This window comes from Zonotrichia albicollis, chromosome 29 (genome assembly GCF_047830755.1).
Source record: "Zonotrichia albicollis isolate bZonAlb1 chromosome 29, bZonAlb1.hap1, whole genome shotgun sequence".
Lineage (NCBI taxonomy): Eukaryota > Metazoa > Chordata > Aves > Passeriformes > Passerellidae > Zonotrichia > Zonotrichia albicollis.
The window spans coordinates 5,350,321-5,375,380 of record NC_133847.1 but is presented as its reverse complement, the minus strand read 5'-3'; the positions used below and the strand labels follow the sequence as shown (position 1 = coordinate 5,375,380).

General features: G+C 49.4%; 1 long non-coding RNA gene across 1 annotated transcript; it reads left to right on the top strand.

Moving 5' to 3' along the window:
* Positions 1–11,538: 11,538 nt before the first annotated feature.
* LOC141725423 (uncharacterized) lies at positions 11,539–23,545 on the top strand. Its single transcript, XR_012577270.1, has 3 exons — positions 11,539–12,497; positions 21,188–21,230; positions 21,784–23,545. It is a non-coding gene; the product is annotated as an uncharacterized LOC141725423 (long non-coding RNA).
* Positions 23,546–25,060: the final 1,515 nt, after the last annotated feature.

Below are 25,060 nucleotides of genomic sequence, written 5' to 3'. Positions count from 1 at the left end.
TATAAAAACTGACTTTAAAATTGTGGTGATGGTGAAGAAAGCTGGGAAAGGAGGGGAAAGCATAAGGCAGCAGTGTTGTCCCTCCCTCACAGAGTGTTTGACAGCAGAACTCCCATCCTTCAGGCAATTCCCAACTCAGATGGTGACTGCTCAGTGCCCAGAGGAATGCCAGTCTGGTGGGAGTGCAGAACAAAGCAGGATTGAATATGCAACGAACCCAGGATTGGTTCAGAACCACAAATCCCTAAAAACATGTACCTTTTAACTAACAGCCCTTTTGGTTTAATGATCCATGTGAGACCAAACCTGTGGTTTCCAGTGCACTTGTGTTGGACCTGTAGTTAAAAAAATCACTTGTGTACCAGGCAACTGATTTGTTACTGGCCCCCTTGGGCTCTGTTTGAGACAGATTTCACTGGGAAAAGAGCTACAGAAAATGTCAGCAGACAGTGTGTGTGTGTGCCAGAGACTCCCAGCAGCTGGGATTTCAAATCGATTTTATTTTCCCCTCATCTAAAGAAGTTTTACACTTACAGGGAGACATTTTGATGTATTGGGAAACAAAACAAGGAAAACGTTTGTGGTGTGGGGAGAAGGCAAAGGCTTTCCAGTAGAATGAGGGATAAGGAAGACATTGGGGGGACCTTTTTGAAGGTGCATTTCTGCGTTGCTCTTGTGCTTCTCGTGATGGCATCCACCCTTCTGTGGTGCTGGCTAAAATCTTTGCCTCTTTCCTTGCTCTCAGGGCTCTATTTCTGCCTCAGATCTGAGCTTTCTCAGAGGGGCAGCTCTGCTCCTGCTGCTGGGGCTGAGCCAAGGGTCCCACCATGGCTCTCTCCAATCCATCACTGTCAGCACCCACCCTCCTCCTCACCCTGCCCTCTCATAACCATGTGTTAAATACATTGCAGATGCTCCTGGACGTATTTTTGACCCATTTTCTCTGGAGTCCCTGCAATTTACTTTGTCGGAATAATTGCAATTTATTTAAATGTCAACAAGGCACACGTGGGAGACAGCAGTTGTGTGCAAGAGCAGAGCAATTACAGGGAACGGGTCCCATTCCAGCACTTGAACCGAGATCTGAGCCAGGAGAAAGGAAAAGATCATTTGCCTCTATTAACTGATCACTTAGCCCCCCACTCCCCAAGCCCCCAGAAACCTTCCTGCCTCTTCTTGGGCCACCACTCAAAGCACAGGCTGGGATAAACCAGCTCTGCCTTTGGCATGCTCTCCACAGGAGCATCTGCTCAGCCACAGGAATTTAGTGGTGATTTAGACCCACGTAACTGCTCACAGAATCTGATTCTGGTGCTGCCCAAACAGCTTGAGCTGAAGCAGAGATCAGGGGAGCCTGTGTGGAATAATTGCAGGGATCAGGGGAGCCTGAGCTGTGTGGAATCATTGCAGGGATCAGGTGTGATGGTGTTCACAGGGGTCCCAGGATGAGGGAAGAGACGAGGATCTGACTCCATGTTTCAGAAGGCTTGATTTATTATTTTATTATATATATTATATTAAAGCTATACTAAAAGAATAGAAGAAAGGATTTCATCAGAAGGCTAGCAAGCAAGAAGAATGAAATTAATAACAAAAGCTTGTGTCTGAGAGTGTGAGACAGCTGGACTGTGATTGGCCATTAATTAGAAACAACCACATGAGACCAATCACAGATGCACCTGTTGCATTCCACAGCAGCAGATAATCAATGTTTGCATTTTGCTCCTGAGGCCTCTCAGCTTCTCAAGAGAAAAAACCCTAAGGAAAGGATTTTCCATAAAAGATGTCTGTGACAATCAGGGGAGCCTGACTGTGTGGAATCAGGGGCATTGCAGGCCCCATCCAGCAGGATTTACCTTGAGCACTAAGTGTGGATGGTTTTTCCCCTCTGAGGGTTTGGCAGCAGCCTGGCAGGGCGATGATGGTTTGTTTGTTTGTTCATAATCAGATTTCTTGTCCTTTTTCTGCGTGAGGTCAGTGTCCTTGTGACCCTGGCACTGCCCAGACACACTCCAGGCTCTTCCTGCCCTCCACAGCCCAAGGCCAGGAGCAGAAAAAGCCATCAGGCTTGGCCCAGGACACCTTGGCAAGCACCCCTGGCTCTCAGGGTGCCCTCCCCAGCAGGACATGCTGCTCCTTTGGCTCAGGCTGCAGCACCAGTGCAGCCCAGGCTGCAGAGCTGCACCACTGCTGGCTGCAGCAGAGCAAGAGCTGGGGCCATCTAGTGACCTTCCCCTGCACACTTGGAGCTCCCAGTGCTCCCAGTTGCTCTCAGAAGAGATGTGGGACACGTTTCCTCCCTGCTGCTGACAGAGCAATCCCCAGCTTGGCAGCGAGCTGGCTGCAAGGCAGACCTGCACCCTCTTAATGATTTTTTTTTCTTTTTCTTTTGCTAGGAGCTGATTTAGAAACTGGTGCATGTAACCACCTCCTTTCATCTAGGATGAAAGAGAAGGATAACCCACGTCTTTTAGAGAACAGGAGGCTGAAGCAGAGCCCCCCTCCCAGAAGGGGAGCTGGGGAGAGGAGGAACGGGGACGTTTGTGGCTCAGGGTTTGTCAGCAGGGCCAGGGTGGGCAGCAGGAGCTGGGCCATGTGCGCCATGCCCTGCACGTGTCTGGGCACCGTGTGCTCCTGCAGGTGCCTCACCTGCATTTCCCAGGGGTGCAGGCAATCTCCTCTCTCTTATCAGCAACTACAAGCACGATAATCTGGACCCTAATGCCTACAGGAGATTACAGAGCAGTGTTTTATGGACCTGCTGCAAAAGGACCCATAATCTGCTAATGCCCACAATTAAAAAAGGCACTTGAGCAAATGTGGGCCCTTGCAACTCAGTGTCCATGTCTGGAAATGGATTCCAGCTCCAGCTGTTGGCCTTGCAGTAGAAGATGACATCTTTATTAAATATTGGTTCTGGAAATAATGTCTTCTCTAGTTTTGGCAAAATGCCTTGCAAAGCTTGGACATAAAGCAAAACCATCTCTGTTTAGCAGTGGGGTTTTTTTCCTCTTTTAAACTATTTCTCTATTAAAAAATGTGTAGAGACTGGTACTTATTTCATAAACTCAGGTCTTGTGATAAAAATGAGCTAGCAACTCTGGTAATGGATTCCTTTGGAGAAAACCTGTCTGTGCAGCTTTTGTGAGGGAAAAAAATCCTAATATTCCTAATATCCTACATTCCTAATACAATTCCTAGTATTCCTAATATCCTAGTCTCTTAATATTCCTAATATTCCTAATATAATTCCTAATATTCCTAATAACTTAGTCTCCTAATATAATTCCTAATATTCCTGTTCTCTCTGTGTCCACCATGCTGCGATGTTCACCCCTTACAGGAGTGAGGGGTATAATACCTAATAGAATATAATAATATAATTCCTAATATTCCTAATATAATTCCTAATATTCCTGTTCTCTCTGTGCCCACCATGCTGTGATGTTCACCCCTCATAGGCATGGGGGTATAATTCCTAATATAATATAATAACATAATTCCTAATATTCCTAATATAATTCCTAATATTCCTAATATAATTCCTAATATTCCTGTTCTCTCTGTGCCCACCGTGCTGTGATGTTCACCCCACACAGGACTGGGCACCCCAATTTCCCCAGGGCCATCACCCACACTGGTGCCCTTCACTGCTGCCTCCTTCCCACCCCAATTTCTCCCTGCCCTGTCCCTGCATCCCTCTCAGGGTGCCTGGCAGATGTGTGCCTGCCCTGTGGAGCCAGTGGTGCAGCAGAGCCAGGAACGTGGCTCCCTGGGGGAATCTGCAAAGTACAAGTTGTTATTACTCACTACAGCAGAACAATCAGCAAGGGCTCTGTAATGCAGAAAGATGGATTGAAGCTGCTTAAGACCAGAGGAAAATGGAATCTCTGCTTTGCAACGAGGAGTTTAACTCCTGCAATCCCCTCCTGATGAGCGATGAAAGCCGAGCAAAAGCCCAGATTTGAACAGTGCTGGGTTCAGGGGTGAGATGGGGCCGTGCAGCAGAGCCAAAATCCCAGCTGGAGCTCAGCTTGGCACGGTGATGGGCACATCCTCCTCGTGAGGGTGGCTCTGTGCACCTGCAGCTCTGTCCCAGGAGTCCTGGGGAGCATCCTGACCCCTCACACTGCTCAGGTGTGACCAGTGCCGGCCCTCAGTGCCCTCTTTTCCTTCTGCCCTGCAGTGATCCCACTGTGACCGTGTTCACAGGGGTTCTTGGATGAGGGAAGAGACAAGCATCTGACTCCATGTTTCAGAAGGCTTGATTTATTATTTTATGATATATATTACATTAAAACTGTACTAAAAGAATAAAATAAAAGGTTTCATCAGAAGGCTGGCTAAGCTAAGAATAGAATCAGAAAGAAAGAATAACAAAGGCTTCTGTCTCGGGCAGAGAGTCCGAGCCAGCTGACTGTGATTGGCCATTAATTAGAAACAACCACATGAGACCAATCACAGATGCACCTGTTGCATTCCACAGCAGCAGATAATCATTGTTTATATTTTGTTCCTGAGGCCTCTCAGCTTCTCAGGAGGAAAAATCCTAAGGAAAGGATTTTTCATGAAAAGATGTCTGCGACGTCCCACTGCTCCTGCACAGTCAGACCTCTCCACATTTCCATCCCAGACATGGGCCCTGCCAGCTGGAGAGTCCTGCAAAAAGGACACAGCAAAGAACTTCCAATGGCTTTACAGTCATGACACCACTGTTTTCTTCTGGTGGATCTTAGGTTGTGCAGGAAGGAGCTCTTGGTTATTACACATTCTCCATTTCTTCCCCAGCTTTCCCCTGCTTTGCCTAAGATGAATAGCACATCCTCTGCTGTTACACCAAGGCAGCTTTAAACATATGATAAACTAGCTATACAAACCTTTGTCATCCAGGGCATAAAACAACCTCTAACTGCTTAGGATTAAGGAGACACTTGTCTTAAATCAGCCAGTTATTTTAAATACTTCTCTGTTAGCTGTCAGTGCCCTGCCTGCCTGTTATCACACCAGGGGATTTGTGTTAGACTTCAGTGCCAGACTCTGCTCTGAGGCTGGGCCTGGGCTGAGGAGGAGCTGGGGCTCCCAGGTGCTTCTCAGCAGCTTTCTGGGGCAAAGCAGGACGAGTCTGGCATGCTGAGTGAGGAGTCAGGCTGCAAGGAGAAACTCTGATATCTCAGAGGGCTTCCAGGGCTGCTAAGGGAGCACATGCTGGCTGCCTTGCTCATTTGGGGTAAAAGGAAAACCAGCGAGATCCTGATCATAACAATGTGAGGCTAGACAGGAACAGACAGCCCAGGTGCAGAGTAGAGAAGTTCACTGTCTAACATAGGTGATAGATATTGGAAAGTAATTGTAAATATTGTGCAGGTAGTATTTAGTATAAAGATATAACACCACCCCAGGGGCAGGCTGAGTGTCCTGGGCTGTCTTGCTGAGTGGACCTCAGCAGGACAGGAGAAAGAATTTTATAGATAAGATATCTATAATAAACAATGAATAAACTACCTTGAGACCAAGAAATGAAGAGCCCTGACTCCTTCTTCAAGCGCCGGGCTGGGAAAAGAGACTTTCAAAATCTTCTCAGGGTCACTCTGACCAGCTAGAGACCCTGACACCCCGTCACCATTTCACCCAACACAAATCATCTCCGTGCTCAGCAGGGTCCATCCCCTCCTTTTCACCATTCCACCCGCTGCTGCTGCTGCTGCTGCTGCTGATTGAGTTTCTCCCGCAGCTCTTCCAGGAAGCCAGGGGCCTGTTGTTTTGGAGATGGCCTTAATTTGTTTATCGTGCATATGTTCTGCCTCGTAGGATGATGCTCCGCAGCTGGTCTGGAGCAGCCCGCGGCTCGGGGGAAGCAGCAGGTGAAGTTTGAACCCAAGGAAGTCACTGAAAGCTGCCCTGATGTGTGGATCTGAGGGCAGGCTCCCCGAGATTGATGTGGTAAAACACCCTGCCATATTGGCTCAGATAGCATCTCTGTATTTATTGCTGGTTTCCGTCGTCATTTGGGCACAATAACAGTTTGTTTGTGCAGAAGATCAGTTAAGCTCGAAGTATTGAAGGTAGAAAATTCCCTGTTTCTGATTTTATTATGCAAATGTGAAATTTCCTTGCACATGGCAGGGGGTTGGAACTAGAGGATCTTTAAGGTTCTTTCCAAACCAAACTATTCTGGGATTTTAAATTCTGGGATTTTAAATTCTCTGAGAAAGGTGGAGAGACAGCATTAAGGCTTAGACTTGCCTGCTGGACAGGACTTGTCTCTATAGAGCCAGCCATCTGCAAAAACTGGTTTCAGAGGTGTTGTGTGGCCAGCCCTGCTCCTGGCTCACCAAAACCTTGGTTTTTTGTGTTTATTTTTAATTTTTATTTTTATTTTTGGTCCCCACGCTGTCCCTAGCAGCTGGAGAACAGCAGAGCCTTCTGTGCTGCTTTCCTGCCCATATAACCTGAAGAATCTGACTCTGTCAGAGGGGAAAAAAAATTCATTTGGATGTTTTACTGCTACTGTAAAGCTGTTACTTTTTCCCCACCCACCCTTTAGGGGGGAAAAAAAAAGGAAGCCTTGTTTAATCTGCCAGCTTGCAAATGGCTCCTAAATAACACAGTTGTCTTTGGCTCAGTCGATCAAAGGGCTCTGCCCATGAGGATGGGGACACTTTGCAGGCTCAGATTAGTGTTGTTTCAGAGGAATTGGATGCTTCTTTGTGTTGTTTTTAAATGATTCTCTTTCCAGGCTGAGTCTGAGCCAGATAGCTGAATGCATAGAATCGATATTTTGCAGAACTGATAGAAAATTAGCCAGGTTTAATAAACTTCATGCATGGCTTCCTATTGTAGCTGTATATCAAAAGGAAAATAAATATATTGACTGGATCTGCTTACAAGAGCATCTATAAGTCACTCTGGGAAATAAGGCAATTGCACAAATGGTTATGGGAGGCCGTGCCTCGTAGGGGAGGAAGGGATCAAGCTCAGGACATCTGGGTCTTCCTGCTAATTTACCACATGACCTTGAAATTCAGGCCAAATCTTCATACATGCCCACAAAATGTGTTTTTCTTTTTGACTGGGATTATTCAGATATTCAGATATTATTCAATTATTTCAGATGCTGAGGGAGCTCCATGCTTGGCCCTCCTCACCCTGCAGCAGGTGAAGTTGCCGGTGGTGCTCCATTCCTTGGAGGAAGATGCTCATAACTTCCCCAGGTTTATTTTTTTATCATGGATTGTTTTTTTTTTTTTTTTTGGTGGGAATGCCACTGCTTCTTTCCCGTGTGGAGATTGTGGTTGATCAATGCTCTGAGATCCACCCCAGCAAAGCGATGGAGAGGTGGAGCCAGGCAAGACTCAAACCTTGGGTTTCTCAATGTTTCAGATCTGTGGCTAAACACAACATTTTGTGAGATTCAGGGGGAAATTGTGGCTGTTCTCTCCTTGTGGCGTTTCCCGTGCTCCAGAGCTCTGTGCAGTGCACAAACAGAGGCAGGTGGAGCATCCAAATTCTCCTTCATCCATCTTCACTGGCCTGGCTGCAATGAATGGCACAGAGATGTCCTGGGGAAACCGGGAATGGAGGCTGTGGCTGCTGCTCCAGCTGTGGGCAGACAGATGGACAGCCTGGGAGGGACAAACAGACAGCCTGGGAGGGACAAACGGACCAGCCTTGGGGTGTTCTCCCCAGGGACTGATAGACCAGCCTGGGAGGGACAGACAGACAGACTGGGAGGGACAGATGGACCAGTCTGGGAAGGACAGGGGGACAGCCTGGGAGAGACAGATGGACAGACAGCCTGGGAGGGACAGACAGAGAGCCTGGGAGGGACAGATGGGACAGACAGACTGGGAGGGACAGACAGACCAGCCTTGAGGCGTTCTCCCCAGGGACACACAGACAGCCTGGGAGGGACAGACAGACAGCCTGGGAAGGACAGACAGACAGCCTGGGAGGGACAGACAGACCAGCCTTGGGGTGCTCTCCCCAGGGACAGACAGACAGCCTGGTAGGGACACATGGACCAGTCTCAGGGTGCTCTCCCCAGGATCTCCATGTCCAGGGACAGACGGACATCCCTCAGGTGCTCTCCCCAGGGACAGACGGACAGCTCTCACCACGGGGCAGCCCATTGGAGCAAATCTGACCCAGAATCACAGAAATCCTGAGCTGCAAGGGAGCCACAAGGATCAGAGTCCAGCCCTTCACTGAACAGCCCACAGAGGGATCAAACCACAGCTCAGCGCTCCAAATCACACTGCCCTGCTCTGAAAACCACAGATCTGTGTTTGGGGCAAACCTCATGTTCATAACATGAAAATGAACATGGGAGTTTGATAATTCCTTTCCTTCTTTTTCTTTCCTTTTGGTTTTTCTGGCTCTGCAGTTCCCAGTGCAGGAATGCTGATGGGCAGATGAAAGCTGGGCTGCTGGGAGCTCCCACAGCCCTGATGCACATCAGCAGCTGTGCCCTGCCTCAGAAACCCTTCCTCTGCCTTGTCTTGCTGGATTCTCTCTCTGGTTGCTGCCCTGCCTCTCAAGATAATAACCAAGGCTCTGCAACAGTGGAATTTCCCTTCTCTCTTGAGTGGAGATCAAGGGCAGCGTTATGTCCCTACTTGCAGGATAATAGGCAGTGCAAGTTTACTCTCTGTCTGCACACAGAGTGTGGAAGTTGGTTGTTATCTGTGTTTTCCAGAGGAAATGAGCCAGTTTTGTAAGGGGAGGAGTGGTTGGGGTGATGCCTCTGCAAGAGCAGCTGGATAAGGGTCACAGCTTTGATTTGGGCTCCAGCAGAAAATGTTCAGTTCGGTGCAGCTCGTTTGTGAAACAAAAATTCATCGTCCCAAAGTTGTTCTTTTCATTCTCCCTATTTGAGAATGAAATATTTGAAATCCTTTTAAGCTAGTTATAAGTTTCAGTACTGACTCATTTCAAAATCTAAGGCATCTTTTTTTGATCTAACATTTTGACTAATTAAACAGGAAACCCTTTTGTCTTACATATTACGAAACATCAAGGTCTCTTTTAGATCCACTGGTGTTTTTATTAGGCTCTGAAATTCTTGAGGAACAGATAAAATATCTGCCACCCAGCTCTGCTGTGTCAGTTAATGTGTGAGCAATCACAGTATGACATATCCACAGAGGAGTGTATACAAATTGAATCTCTACGTGTGGTTGTCAGGAAACAAAACATGCTCGATATCTGTTTCAAAGACAGATAATTTTGATTTTTTTTTTTTTTTTTTAAAGCAAAGCTTTTGTGGAAAACGTAGCAGCAAAGAAATAAAAATGACTCCTGCAATTTGGAAACAGGTAAACAAGAGGTATTAAAAATCAATGAAAACACTGCGTGGTCATCCCTAGGGATGATTCCTCACATGTAAACACATCTTTGGTGAAGGGAGGAACCAGAGCAGATCCCAGTCCCCGGGGTCCCAAATCCCAGTGAAGTAATTTACAACAGGATCAGGCTGGGGGATCATCACAGCTTCGAGTTTGATGCAGGCACCAGCTGGGGCTGCAGAGCTCAGCAGCAGCTCCAGCCTCTTTCATCTCCTGGGTGGTCCCTGAGTCTGAGCCCTCATCTCCACTCTCCCCCTCCTTCCTCCAACGAGGCTTTTGCTGATGCCATTGTTGAATCCGGCCAAGGATCTGTTCCATTTTCCATGCTCCAAGGCTGCTGTGCTCTTCCATGCCAGCTAGGAAACACTCTCAGGCAGGTCCTTCCGTGGGGCAGCTGTAATCCTGAGAGATTTGTGTGTAATAAACCTCCTTGCCTATCTGGTTTTTATTCTGGGAGAGGCAAATGGTGTAAAACCCCAACCCTTGCTCGGTGTGGAAGCAGCTGACAAAAAGCTCCTCTGGTAATTCCTTCCAGATGGGCCCAAGCTGGGGCTTCCCTGGCTCAGAGCTCTGCAGATGGAGCAGCCCCTTCCCAGCTCCCCAGTGCCCACAGAGGGGAGGGGACAGGTCCCACCTGGCATTTCAGGGCACAGGGACCCAGCAGAGCACCACAGCTGTGAAGGGATGTCCCCCTAAGAGCCACCATCCTGCAGCCAAGTGATCCTGGGCACATTCAGAGGGAAAAATCCTTTGGGTAATGCCCAATTCTCTGCCCACTTTGGGCTTTGGGTGATGCCCATTTCTCTGCCCACTTGGATGCTCATGAGCAGTATGGCTGGGCAAGGGCACCAGCCTGCCAAGGAAAGCGAAACTGGGAGCAGAAAGAGAAGAGCTGGTTTATTTTATTTTATTTTATTTTATTTTATTTTATTTTATTTTATTTTATTTTATTCCCTCCCCTGGCACAGTGGGCTATCTCTGCATCATCTCCCTGCAGCTGAGCTGTGCTGGGGTAGGGGCTGGTGCTGCCCAGGATGCTGCTGTGGGATGGTCACTGTAGGATTGTCACTGTGGGATTGTCACTGCGGGATGGTCACTGTGGGATTGTCACTGCGGGATGGTCACTGTGGCATTGTCACCACTGGATTGTCACTCTGGCATTGTCACCATGGGATGGTCACAATGTGATGGTCACAGTGGGATTGTCACTGGGGCATTGTTACTGTGGGATGGTCACTGTGGCACTGTCACCATGGCATTGTCACCCTGGGATGGTCACTGTGGCATTGTCACCGTGGCATTGTCACCATGAGACTATCACCATGGGATTGTCACCCTGGGATTGTCACCATGGCCTTGTCACCGCGGCATTGTCACCCTGGGATTGTCACCGTGGCATTGTCACTGTGGCATTGTCACAGTGGCATTGTCACCATGGCATTGTCACCAAGGCATTGTCACCCTGGGATTGTCACCATGACATTGTCACCATGGCATTGTCACTATGGCATTGTCACCGTGGCATTGTCACCCTGGCATTGTCACCATGGGATTGTCACTATGGCATTGTCACTGTGGCATTGTCACCCTGGGATTGCCACCATGGCATTGTCACCCTGGCATTGTCACTCTGGGATTGTCACCGTGGCATTGTCACAGTGGCATTGTCACAGCGGCATTGTCACCCTGGGATTGTCACCATGGCATTGTCACCAGGGCATTGTCACCCTGGGCTGCCTTTGCCAGCCGTGGGTCCTTTCAGGTCGTGAGCAAAGCAGGTCAAGGCTGTGAGCATGTGGCTGCCTTTCAGGCACACACTGAGCACTGCTCTCCACAAAGAGATTTCCCTTTAGCACAGGGAGTTGCTGGAGTGGCCAGAGCTGCAAAGCAAGGATTTCAAAGCATCTCTTTTTGCTGGAATTGAGGTGAAGTCCTCCTGCTTTAGGGCACAAGCTCAATTTTAAAGGAGGGGACAAGATGGAAATTTTCCTTTGAGAAGATTATGTTAAAACTTTCAAAAAGGTGTTTGATTTGATAGGAGAGGATTTGCATCTTCGCCTGCAACAGCTGATAGTGTGAGGTGTTGGAGATGGACCAGCCAAGGGAATCTCAAATGCCTGCTGCACACAAAAGCTGTGTCAGGAGCACAGGAGGTGCAAACATTGATTTTTCTTAGCAGGGTTCATTTTGAGGATGCCTTTATGAGATGGGGGGACCTCCAATGCTGCGTCTCTCTGTTCCTACGCCCCCAAAGCAGCCTGGCTCCCTCCGTTTGCCAGAGGGGCTGAGGGTGAGCAGAAGTCCTGGGGCTGCCCTGCAATGGTTCAAAGAGCCCAGCCAGCAGAGAGTGCAGCATGGGAGGCTGGCCCTGCTCCAAGGCTGGCCAGGAACCAGGAACACTGGTTCCTCCATCCCAGTGTTCCAGGAGGACACAAGATGGCACAATCTCAAGGCGCTTTTCAAAGGCACTTCAGTAATTCTCATTATCCCCCTGTGCAAGGACCACGGGCCAGCACTCAGCAGTGCTTGGCTGCTTTTCAGGCCAGAATTTCTGTCTTCTTGTTGATGCTTTCTTTCAGCTGAAGGAAGAAGGAGGTTGGGTTTTGCTTGGATTGTCCCTGGCAGAAAAAGAAAGCACCCACGCTCTGCCTGTGCTCTGCAGGCTGCTCCGGAGCCTGGTGGATCCATCCCCTCTGACTTGGGCGCAGAACAAAGGGGGATCTCTGCTGCACGGGGTGGCTGCTGCTGCTGCCAGCAGTGACCTCATGGTTCTGAGAGCTCCTCTCATTCCTTTCATCCGCTTCCATCTCCAGAAGATGGCTGATGAGCTGTACCTGTTACCTGGAGATAGGAGGAGAGGCAAACACAAACACAAACCCACCAGGGTCCCCCTGAGCTGCTGAAATTCCTCTTGCCCAAGGATGGAGAGCAATGCAGACTCACCCACACAAATGCTTGACCTTTAAAGCGTGCAGCTGTTCTCAGGCAACTTGAAAACTCATTCTTTTCCCCCACCAGCTCACCAGTTGCAAACGCTTCCTCCCCTCTCCAAACCTGAGCTGCAACTTGGATGGTTTTGCTCCAGCAAGTAACAAAATGAAGAAGGTGATTTGCAACCAGGATGTTGCTCCTTGAAATGCTGCTCCAAGCAAGGTGATAATGTTTGATAATGTTTGATAATGTTTGATAATGTTTGATAAGGTAGGAAAGGCTTTTCTGCAGGGCAGTGGGAAGGATGGCAGACACGCTGGTGTTCTTGCCTTTGCCAGCTCCATTCTCTCTGCAGGTTTGTTGTTGTGGTTTCCCCCAGCAATTCTCCAGGCACGTTGGATTCCTCCAGGCTGGATCTTTCTGCTTGAAGGGATGGGATTTTGGCAGAGTTTTCTCTTTGGCAGAAAGGACCACATGTGCCACCCATGCTGAATTCTCCCCAGTGTGGGAGGGATGCTCATCAGGATGGGGCTGGCCCTGAGATGTTTTTCTGCTCGTGGCAAACAGGGGGTATCTGCCAGGCTGCCTCAAGCCACTGTGCGGATTTTCTGGCTCTCAGCAAAGTTATTCTTGGTCCAGGCTGCTCTGAGGTGATGAAAAATAGGCCCTGGTGGGTATAGAAATGTTTTCATTTCGGAGCGGTTGGAAAGCGGCGCCAAGGATGACAAAAGCAAACACCCACCTCGAGTGAAGAACGCTCCCAGGAGCATCTCCAGGGTGCTCTGAGGGCTGGCTGGTGCTGAGAGCACTGTGCTGGCATGGAACCATGGGGAACGTGGGCTGGGGGAGCTCTGGGCACTGCGCTGCTTGGTAACCTGGGATATTGGAATTGTGGAAAGGTTTGGGATGGGAGGAACCTTAAAGATCTTCTTGTTCCAGCCCCTGCCTTGGACAGCGACACCTTCCAGGTCACTCCAAAGCCCATCCCAGCCCCAGGGATGTGCAGCTACATTTTAGAAAGTTTTAACCTCATCTTCTCAAAGGAAAATTTCCATCTTGTCCCTCCTTCAAAGCTGAGCTTGTGCCCTAAATCAGGAGCACTTCACCTCAGTTGGACCAAGAGATGTGAGGGCTGTGGGGTTACAAACACAAAGCTCCCCTAACACACTTTGTTCTGCTGTGCCATGCCTGGGAACCCCTCCTCACTCTCCCCCTGCCTCAGTTTACCCTTTTCTTCTACAAATTAGATAAACCCACCCCAATAAAGCCCTCCTATTGACTGCAGCACGGTGTTTTGAGACTTAATTAACAGTCTGCAGAATGCTCTGAGATCATGGGATGAAAGCAGCTATAGATATGCAAAGCAGCATCATTATGCAAAGATAAAATTTAGCCCCTTTGTAAAATAAGTGTTGAAATGAATGTATCACAGCGTGTGCCTGCCTCTGCTCAGCTCTGGGCCCTCCTGTTCCTTCACCTGATAATCCCAAGGGAAACAGGACAAAAATGAGATTTATAAGGGAAGTGTGAAAATGCGCAGGCAAGGTCTTAAAATCAGATTAATGAAAAAAGAGGAGCTCTGAAAGAAAAGAAAGATCTTTTCCTCCTTATCTCTTGGAGGTCTCTAAACTCCTGTGTACACATTACAAGCTGCAAACTAAGGCAGAGCCAGAATCAGGTTTCAGATTACTCATGCTTTATTTATTTCCTTTATTATTTTCCATTGGAAAAAAAAGAAAGTGGGGGGGATAAGGAATGAACTTCAGCTATAACTTTAAAAGAAAAATGTCTGAGAAGGGACACACTCCATCAACTAATTAAACATGTATCAGAGGTGCAATATTCCCAATTAACTACAAAGTTGTGCTTCCACTTCTAATTGCTGACAGTTTCTTTTGGTGGCTGTGTGCAGATTAATTGTCTTCAATGGGGAGCTGCTTGGTTGATAATGTAATGTTTGAAGTGGAGGTAGTAATTGCTTTGATTACATTTGTGCTTTATTTTCCAAATGGCAGCTGGAGCTTGGGCCTGAGGTTTAGAGCAGCAGCTAAAAAACAGAGAGATGAGGGGAAAAAGCAAAATTTCTTTAAGGTGGAGAAAAACCTTGGGGGTTTGGACTAGATGAGCTTGGAAGAACCAAAACTGTTGTGTGAGTTTGCTCCACATGAGCTGCTTTGTTCAGCAAGGGAATGTAGAGAGCCAAGGAGGGCAGGGGAGCTGGGGAAGGGTCTGGAGCTCCAGGAGGGGCTGAGGGATCTGGGGAAGGGGCTCAGGGAGCTGGGAAGGGGCTGAGAGAGCTGGGAAAGGGGCTCAGCCTGGAGAAAAGGAGGCTCAGGAGGGACCTTGTGGCTCTGCACAGCTCCTGACAGGAGGGGACAGTTGAGATTTGGGCTCTGCACCAGGGAACACAGACAGGACAAGGGGAAATGGCCTCAAATTGTACCAGGGGAGGTTTAGATGGATATTGGGAATATTTTCACCCAAGGATTTGTCCAGCCCTAGCCCAGGTTTGCCAGGACAGGAGTGGAGTCCCCATTCCTGGAGGGGTTTAAAAGCCATGGGGGGATGTGGCACTTGGGGACAAGGATTAGCAGTGGCCTTGGCATGGCAGGGGAACTGCTGGGCTTGATCTGAGAGGGCTTTTCCAACCTAAAGGATTCAGTGATGAGCTGGGGAGGGCACCAGGGAGCAGGCAGAGGTGCAGGCAGAGGTGCAGGCAGAGGTGCAGGCTCAGGTGTGAATGCTCTGCACCCTCCTGGGCTCAGAGCTGTCCCAGAGCTGTCTCTGCCCTGCCTGGAGCTGGGACAGCCTCAGATGCTCTCCCAGCCTCCTCCCCAGTGCCCTGCAGCCCCCTGGCAGCAGCAGGGAGGGAGGCAGCCCTTCCCAGGCATCCCTCTTGGGTCACTCCGCTGATTTTTCCTTGCTGGCGTGGGAAAGCCCAGGGCAGGAGCTGAGCCTGGAATTCAAACCCCGGCTCCTGCCCTGCTTCTGGCAGCTGAGAGATCTCCTCCTGGAGCCCAGGGATTGCCAGGCTTTCATCCTCTGCTGGCTGTCAGCTCTCTGGTATGAGATGAAGTCACCTCCTCTTTCCTCCTCCTCCCAGCCCTGCTGCCCCCCTGCCACTGCTCTGCCCCTTCATCTTTGCCTTTTTTCCAGCTCTGGAGGCATCAGCAGAGCTGAGCCAGGTCCAGGAGGAGCATGTGCAGGAGTTGGATGAGGAAGAGCACCCAGTGGCCCGTGAGGAACGTGGGCAGTGCCTGTGCCAAGTGTGTCATTCAGGCGGAATGGGCAGCAGGGCAGCAGCTGTGCCCATGCCTGCGGCCACACAGCCTGCCCTGCCTGCCTGCAGCTCCCTCCTCTTCCTCCCGCCTCCCCTGCCCTGCCCTGGGCTCCCTCAGCTCCCTCTGAGCAGAGGGACCCAACCACGGTGGGCTGGGGTTAAGACCCAAGAGAGTGGGATAATCTCACTGGGATTACTCTGGCATCACCATTCCAGCGAGGCAGGAATGGATTTCCCAGGGGCAGAGAGCTCTGACAGAGCCTCTCTGTGTGCTCTGCTCTGAGCCCTGCTCACTCCGGAGAGCTGCAGGGACCCAGGCAGCAGCTCTGCCCTCCCAGAACATGGAGATGGGCTGGGGGAGATGGGGAAGGGGCTGGGGGAGATGGGGAGGGGACTGGAGCTCCAGGAGAGGCTGGGGGAGATGAGGAAGGGCCTGGAGCTCCAGGAGGGGCTGGGGGAGCTCCAGGAGGGGCTGGGGGAGATGAGGAAGGGACTGGAGATTCAGGAGGAGCTGGGGGAGCTGGGGAAAGGTCTGGAGCTCCAGGAAAGGCTGAGGGAGCTGGGAAGGGGCTCAGCCTGGAGAAAAGGAGGCTCAGGGGGGACCTTGTGGCTCTGCACAGCTCCTGCCAGAAGGGGACAGCCGGGATTTTGGCTCTGCTCTCAGGGAACAGGGACAGGAGCAGAGGGAATGGCTCAGGCTGGGCCAGGGCAGGTTTAGATGGATATTGGGAAACTGAGGCATGAGCTTTGCATTAAGTGTTTGCCAAACAGAACCTTCTCTGGTGATTTTTTTTTTCCCTGAGTTTTCCTTTTTCCTACATTGCTTTCTCAAGCAGTAGGAGCACATCAGGACATTTTTCCCATCTGCTTTGCCACAACCTTCCTGTCCTTCCAGGTTTGCCAAGTCTGGACGGACCCATCACTCTCCTGGGATGGGCACCCCAAGCACAGCACCCCCTGTGCTTGTGCACACAGTGTTTTATGGAGCGAACACCAACAGAATCCCTTTTCAGCCTGCATCTTGGTGCATGTTTTCCTGTCACACTTGGGGAAGATGATTAGATTCTCTGGTTGGTGGTAGTGCTCCTGCATCCCTCTTCCTGAGTTTCCGTGGTTACCAGGTCCAGGGCTCTGAGCAGCAGAAAAATTAGAATCATTAAAAAGAGGGGGGGGAGAAAAAAAGCCTGATCATAATAATGTGAAATATCTCCTTTTGGAAATCAGGCACTCCCAGTTTTAAGGTCTTCAAAGAAATCTGTCAGTGAGGTGTTGTCCCAGAGCCCCTTGCAGCAAGGCTGAGGTTACAGGGAATTTCATCCATCCTGACACTGTGATGGTGTCACCACCTCAGGGCAGGGTTTCTCATCCACTGGGAGGCTCAATACTTCTTTTTTTTTTATATATATATAATTTACTTTTTAATTGTTTTATTTATCTCTTTTTTATGTTATCAAAGGTTAGACTCAATGATCCAGGAGGTGTTTTCCAGCTTTAATGATTCCATGATTTACTTCTTAAGGGGAAACTTTTCATGGCATATGGAACAAGGGAGAGCTCCCACTCCCAGAGAGCTGGGAGGGTTTTGTGGGGGATTTTGGACAGAGGCAAGTGAAATCTGAAGTGGGACTTTATACAAGGACATGGAATGATGGGACAAGGGGGAATGGCTCCCTCTGCCAGAGGGCAGGGCTGGATGGGATATTGGGAATTAGGAATTGTTCCCTGGTGTGAGGCCTTGGCACAGGGTGCCCAGAGCAGCTGTGGCTGCACCTGGATCCCTGGGAGTGTCCAAAACCAGGCTGGACAGGGCTTGGAGCAGCCTGGGACAGTGGAAGGTGTCCCTGTCCCTGTCCCTGTCCCTGTCCCTGTCCCTGTCAGGGGTTTGGAACTGGATGGGTTCAAGGTCCCTCCAACCCAAACCATTTTGTGATTCCACTTGGTCCAGGTTTGGACCCTGCAGCTGGGCTAAATCCCAGGAGGAGGAGGAGGAGGAGGAGGAGGAGGAGGAGGAGGAGGAGGAGGAGGAGGAGGAGGAGGAGGAAGAGGAAGAGGAGGAGGAGGAGGAGGAGCAGAGCTCCAGCCCAGCTCTGTGCAGGACCTGCCCCGTGCCCCTGCCCTGCCAAGGGCTGGGATTGGGGTGCCAGGGCCGGCCCTGAGCCCTCCCTGGCTCGTGTGGCATCCCCAGGCAGGAGCTCTGCATCTCCTCAGCCATTGCCATGGTTTCCTGGAGCATCCCTGCTCCAAGAGCTGCACAAAGGGATCTCCTCACTACAGGAGCCCTGCTTGGTGTTTTTCTTCTGTTAAGAAGCAAAAAAAGAGGCTTTTTTATTATTATTTTCGGTGACATCTGCAGTCATGAATTGGGCCTATAAAACACTGTGTAGGAGACTGTTCCTCCTTCACTTGATCTCCTTTCATTCCCAAGAACATTTTTCTCATCAAAGCTTGCAGATTTCAGACACGCCATAAGATATTTTTAATCATCTTCTGTCACGAAGTTTCCAAGTTAAAGGAGCCTGTGCCATGCAGAGAAAAGTCTATTTATTCTCCCTTGTTTAAAATACCCTGGCAGTCATTTTAATTACAATGCCTTTTCCCTACCCCTCCTGGGACGTGCAAGTGTATTTACACAATTTACAGTAGAGGTGGTTTCCTTCCCCCATCCCCTCACGCCTTCCCCATCACCTCCCTCCTTCCCCCGTGTGTGTAACGTGCACAGTTCCAAATATCACAACTTGGCAAATAAATATTACAAGATTCAATAAGAGGGAGCTGCATTTGCAAGTCTGAGGCTAATTTAATAAATGATGGCAGCAGCTTTAAAACATGTCTCCTATTTAAAGAGCACAACACCGAGCTTTGGAAGGAGCTGTGAAGTGGGCTAAATTTTTTAAAGGCTTTAAATGAATCCTTTTCATCTTAAGCTTGGAAAATTAAAGCCTCCCAAGCTGGTTTTTGTGCAGCTCCATCAGAGCAGGAGTGGAGCAAAGCCACTCTCAGCAGGCTCCGCGTGGGACAGCGAGGGACGCCTCAGACTGAGCCTTTTTGGGGGAAAATGAACTCAAATTGGGGTGGGAGAAGATGTAAACAGCCTTGATATTTATAGGAGAAAGGAGGCAGAAGGATGCCTTGCTGCTGGGCTGAATTAAGACCTCAGAATCAACAAGAATTTTTCGACTTCTAACTATTGTCCAGCATCATTTATGCCCTTTGAACTGACTGGATTTTCACAGCATTAAATTGCTGTGTTGTGATATAGCAATGCTTAGTGCAAGCAAGAAAATGCTTTAAGCAGGTGATAAGCAGAAACATTATAGTAAGGCTACAAAATGCAGGTAATAAACGACACGATTGTGAAGGTTTCTTTTTGGGTGAACAGAGAGGGAGAATTGTGGGAATCCACAAAATTGGAGGGTTTTGGGAAAGCTGCAAAAGGCAGGCCCCAGAGACAGCAGAACTGTGATTAGAGCCAAGCAGTAGCCATGAGATAGGTCAGCAGAAAAATTATTTAAAAAGTAGAAAAGCAAGGACAAATAGAACAATGATCTGTGGATTAACGCTTGGCTAGAATAACCCTCTAAGCTACAGAAAAGTTTATCTAGCAAGATATCAGGAAGTTTGAAGCTGGTGGCATCTTCCCATTGTCATAACCATGTAATGAGACTGATGCTGGAAAATCGAACAGCTCAAGGCACATTCCACAGCAGTCCTGTCCTGTTTGTGATTTGTACATAGCCCTGAGGCAGTGATAGGGCTGGGCTGGGCTGGTGGAGCTCCTTGTAGGGTCCCAGTTTGTACTGGGACAAAGCACTGGGACAAAGGACAGCCAGCTGGGAGCAGCTGGTGAGGAGAATGGGCTGCTGTGTGGTAGAAGCCAGCGCAGAGCTCAGGGCTCAGCCAGGTGTCCCCATCTCGTCACCATTCCTAAACCCCACACTGCTGTTATCTCCTGAGCCTGCCTGCTCTCACAGGGCTCTTCAGGGACCCCCAGCCACCTTTAATCCCTCTCTCCATGCAGAACCGCAGCTTTAGAAGATTATAACGGAGCCTTCTGGCCTTGAACTCTGTTAAACAAACTGTGCAAGCAGGAGAAGCTTTGGCAGACTGGGCTGGGTTGGATTACCTCTCTTCAGATCTTTTGCTTGTGAGACATTTCAAAGACCCCCTTTAACCAGAGCTTGCTTCCTCCAGAAGCCTGAGTTTGTCCAGCTAGGATCTTGGCAGGATTTATCAGAGGTAACCAGATCTCAGCAGCAGGGAAATAAACAAAAACGCGTCACCAGCTTGGTATGTTTATATGTCATACATGGTCCTCCAAGCTGGGGCCAGAGTTTTCCTGGTGTGATGTCCCCACTCAGTCCTTGGAGATGCTGAAACCCACACTGGGCCCCTGGGCTGGCTCTGCCCAAGCAGGAGAGAGCAAAGCAGCTCTCGGTGTCAGGGAGGACTTTCAAACACCCATGGGGTGATTCTCTGAAAATCCTCGTGGGCTCTGAGCTCTGCATCACTGCAGAGTGCCCAAAGGAGCCCTGACTGCCACCATGGCACCCTGTCCCTCTCCTGGGCAGCCAGGTTATCCCCCTTTCCCCTCCTAATGCCAGCACAGTCCTTAAACAGCTCCCTGCTTGGGAAACCTTGGCTTTCCAACTCGTCTCTTTGCTCAGCAGGGTGTAATGAACTCAAAGCTCTGCTTTGAGCAGTTGGAGCTTGGAGGGGGTAGTGGGGTAAGAGAGGACAGAAAATATATATAAATCCTTCTTCTGCAGGCTCTTATCCACAGTGACAGCGACAAAAAAAGCACTTTATGGCTCCAGTCACATCTCATGTCAGCGTGATGTGCACCACGGGGAAACCCACCACAGGATGGCTTGGAAATGGCAGGTTCTCTTAAAATTTTTAGGGTGATAAGCAAAAAGAAAATGGGAAAAAGACTCAGAAAAGACCTAAAGGACTGATGTCATTCCCTTGAAAAGAGAGGGCACTGGAGAAACAAGAACGGGCTGTTGTGGATGGGGTCAGGACACTGGGGAGCTCCTGCAGCTCCATCCTGAGCCTGCTGGGCTCCCCCTCGGCCATTCCCCAAACCAAACCAAACCAAACCAAACTTCTGCAGGGTTTGGTTTATTTATTACCCACAATTATTTATTCTCCCCCTCCAGCAAGTTCAGGAAAACCTTCAACACAGCAGGTGAGAGGTGGGGGTAAGCTCTCCAAGCTGCTTTGTTCTTGTTGGGCTGTTGGTGGTGGTCAGCAACAATTCCCCAGGACTGGGAGATGTTTGCAGGCTCTGCCTGAGCTGCTGTTTGCTGAGAAGCTGAAGAAAACCCCCCTGAGGTGGCTGCTGACCAGAGGAAAGCAATGAGCAGCTCCTTTGCCTGAGTTTGAAAATTAGAATGACACCACTGGGAAAGAAAATAATAGTTGAGCGAGAGAGCTTGTAAGGAAAAGCAAATCAAAGTACACCAAGGATCTGTCAGTAAAGAAGCCCTTTCATGCCATGTTTTAAAATGTATTTCTTCTTTTGAATTATGCTTTGTATTTTTCATTATATAAAAATGAGGAATAGGAGCCCCTGCAGCACATGGTCTGGTTGGATGTCTAAGATATTAACTGAATATTTTCTTGCCTTAAGGGTCCAGCAGGAACTTCAGCTGTTACCTCCCCGTGTTTCCCAGGTATTTGAATAAAATTAATGTTACTCAGAAGAATTGTAACAGCTTGCACAAAAATCAGGTTCCTGGGAGGGCTGTGCTGATTTTGGGGGTATTATTGGTGTGATAAGCCTTGCAGTGAGAGCAGGGACAGTGCAATCTGATTGTTAATCATGGGTTTGCAGCCTGGGTTAGTTAAGGGCTGCTCTGAGAGGGAGTTAATGGGAGAACATTGGGATATATGGGATATATGGATTTATGTTCCTGCATTCTACAAATGGGAAAGGAAGTGGTGTTTATCTTGTGAAGGTGTCACAAATGGTTTTTCCCCTTTGTGGCTGGTCAGGACCTTTCCACCAACATGGAAACTTGGTCAGATGTGGGGTTTTGCTGCAGTTTAATTCATGTTTGCATAAATGCTGGAAGAGTTTGGGTTGGAAGGGACTGATGCAATGAGCAGGGACAGTGCAGGTTAATGGGAATCCCCAGTGAGGAGGGGGATTTGTGAGGATGGTTTGGTTTTGATGGTGTTAATTTTTGTGTTTTGGTGACTCTTTTCTTTACTCTTCCTGACCAGGAGGTAGGAGGAGTGCCCAGTGAAAAGCTGAGCCCAAAATGGACATTTTCACACAATCCTGCATTGCACAAGCTTTCAAAAGGCTCTGGGCTGTGGAAGGAAACAAATGCAATGGTGGGAAGTTCTGGGAAGCAGCTGAGCTCCCTTGAGCTGCTCTGGCTGCCGAGGGCCAGGGGCAGAGGCCACATTTGTGCTGTTCTTGGGTCCAATTTCCAAGCAGGCTCTTTCCCACGGTGTCACTTTCTGCACCCTCCCCAGGAACAGGATTCCACTCTGTGCCCAGTAATAAAACAAACAGCCCTGGTTTTGCTGCTGAGGTTTGGTGCTCAGCTCAGCTCCTCCCTTTGCTCCTGCTGGGTGTGCCCTGTAGAAATCAAATTTTCACCTGATCCTGTATGGATGTTTTCCCATCTGCAGGAAACCTGCTGCTCAGACAAACATTTCCCTTCTAAACCAAGGAGATGGGGCTGGAGCAGCTCCCATTTGGTCCCGGTTTGTGCTGTGCCCCCAGGGCTGAGAGGTGTGGGGTGGCTCCCACAGGAGATGGAGCAGGGAGGGCTCTGGTTGATCCCTTAGAAAGGTTGGGAATGTCCTCCTGCTCAGTGGGGAGAGAATCCTTGGGAAACAACACCCAGCTGCAGCTGGAGGAGGATTCTCTGCAGGAAGGTTGGATGCACCATTCCATCACATCCCACCCCAGTCTGGCAGCTCCTGCCTGCTGTACCTGCTGCTCTGTTGCAGCATCTCTAAAATCTGATTTACACAATAACCCCAGTGGGTGCAAACAGTCAGCCCAGCATTGTGGTGAGATCCTCCTGCTCAGAGAGAATCTCTGGACATCTCTCAGCTCCACTCCTGAGAGCAGCTGGAGCTTGGCTGCCAGTGCAAAGCACAGATCCCCCTCTCCTACATGTACCAAGGCAGGGGAGGTCAGCCCCAAGCCTCTTCCAGGTGTTTGTTCAATGCTCTGAGAAGTGAAAGAGAGATCACGGCTGGCCAGGGACTGTGATAACAACAGACTGTTGATGATCCACGGCTGCATTCATTAAATATATTTATTTTGTGTGCACCCACTGTCGCTGCTGCTCCAAAGGCTGGTGACATCACCCTAATCCTGGTTGCTCCAGGGCATATCTGGCTTTGAACAAGTTGTTTTGTCCCTCCAGCCAGCAGTTTTGTCAGGGAGGATTTGGGGATCCTGCCTGTCTGTGGGATTTCTCCCCAGGGTGTCAGACTTGCTGTGCAACTGCAGTGGGACTCACCTCCACAGACCATCTGCTTCCCAGGCTAGCTGTGCTGCAGTTGGTGCTGCTTTTGGTTCCCTGATGGGAAAGCCTTGGCCACAAATAGAACAGCCTTTCCCTGCCTCAGGGCTGCCTCATCGATACCCTGAGATCCCTGGGTGTTGGGAGAATCCCTGCACAAACCCAGGGGGTTTTCCCTCTGTTCTCTCAGTCTTTGTTGTTGTCTTGGTTTGAACAGACAGGTGTCTGCTAAGGAAGGCAGGAGCCCCCCCCCCCAAAATGGAAAATGTAAACCCTCTCCCTCTGAATTGTTATAATTTTGAAATTGAGGGGATCTCAGGGAAAAATATGGGAGCAGGAAAATGGTTATCTGCTGCTGTGGAATGCAACAGGTGCATCTGTGATTGGTCTCATGTGGTTGTTTCTAATTAATGACCAATCACAGTCAGCTGGCTTGGACAGAGAGCCCGAGCCACAAGCCTTTGTTATCATTCTTTCCTATTCTATTCTTAGCCAGCCTTCTGATGAAACCTTTTCTTCTATTCTTTTAGTATAGTTTTAATATAATATATACCATAAAATAATAAATAAAACCTTCTGAAACATGGAGTCAGATCCTCATCTCTTCCCTCATCCTCAAACCCCTGTGAACACCATCACACAGGTCAGAGAAACAACTCCCAGAAGGGCACACAGAGAGTTGTGATCCCAGCTGAGATCCCACAAGTGAATCTGAGATATCATTGCTGCAAGAATTAAAAAAAAAAAAAAAATCAAACTAGACACAGCTCATGACTTTGGCTTGTTTGGGAAAACAGCTGGGCTGAGCTCTAACTTGACAAAGAAAACAAATCTGCTGCTCTGCCTCCTTTCACCTCCTTCCCTGAGCCCCTGTCTGAGCTGCAGGCCCCGTGTGGGGGGAGCGGCCTTGTTAGCATTTCATAGTCACATATTTCTGTGTTTGCTGCGCTCTTGCTTGAGTTGGCTCCTAATTTGTCTGTCTTTGGGGGACAGCAGACAGCTGCTTTAATGAGGGAACAGTAGGGTTTGAATCGCAGGCATCTGCTGTGGTGTGAGCAGGGGATCTCCTGCTCTGCCTCCCAAAGCCACCCTTGCAGAGGGGTGAGCTCAGCCTCTGCTCCCCGGGGAAAACACACTCTTTAAATCTTTAAATTTAAACTTTTTAAATGTTTAAAGCAGGTATGACACACCTGAGGGTGTCTCTGCCTGCCCTGCTGGGATCAGTTCCCTGGGCAGCTCAGGAGGCCCAGGGCACCTCCAGATCAGTACAAATCCCATGGATTTCCTTGTGAGAGCAGCCTGGAACTGCCAAGGGGGCTGCTCAGTGCTCAGCCCAGCTCCCTCCCCCTCTGTTATTTATTGGGTGTGGGTTGGTTTTTTCTCTTTGGTTGGGTTTTTTTTTTTTTAATTTTTATTTTTTTTTCCCGGATGCACCCAGCGCAGCGGTCTCTGCACGACACCAAATTAATTAATGTCGGGCAGGCAGAATGCAATTAACTACCCTGGAGCCTGGCCAAGGCAGGGGCAGCATTCCCTGCTCCTCTGAGGAGCCTTCCTGGGCAGGACCTCGCTCTTTGCTGCAGAGCTGCAGGGCAGGGGCTCTGACAGCAGCAAATCCTGCTGGAAATGGCTCCTCCAGGCCCCTGGGCTGCCCTGCACTCAGATCCCACTCCGTGTTTGATCCCAGACGTGGAATTTTCCCTCCTTCCTAGATATGGAACCTTCCCTCCTCCTCAGATATAGAATCTTCCCTCCTTCCCAGATATGGAATTTTTCCTCCTTCCTTCCTTCCTTCCTTCCTTCCTTCCTTCCTTCCTTCCTTCCTTCCTTCCTTCCTTCCTTCCTTCCTTCCTTCCGCCACTTCCTTCCTTCCTTCCTTCCTTCCTTCCTTCCTTCCGCCACTTCCTTCCTTCCTTCCTTCCTTCCTTCCTTCCTTCCTTCCTTCCTTCCTTCCTTCCTTCCTTCCTTCCTTCCTTCCTTCCTTCCGCCACTTCCTTCCTTCCTTCCTTCCT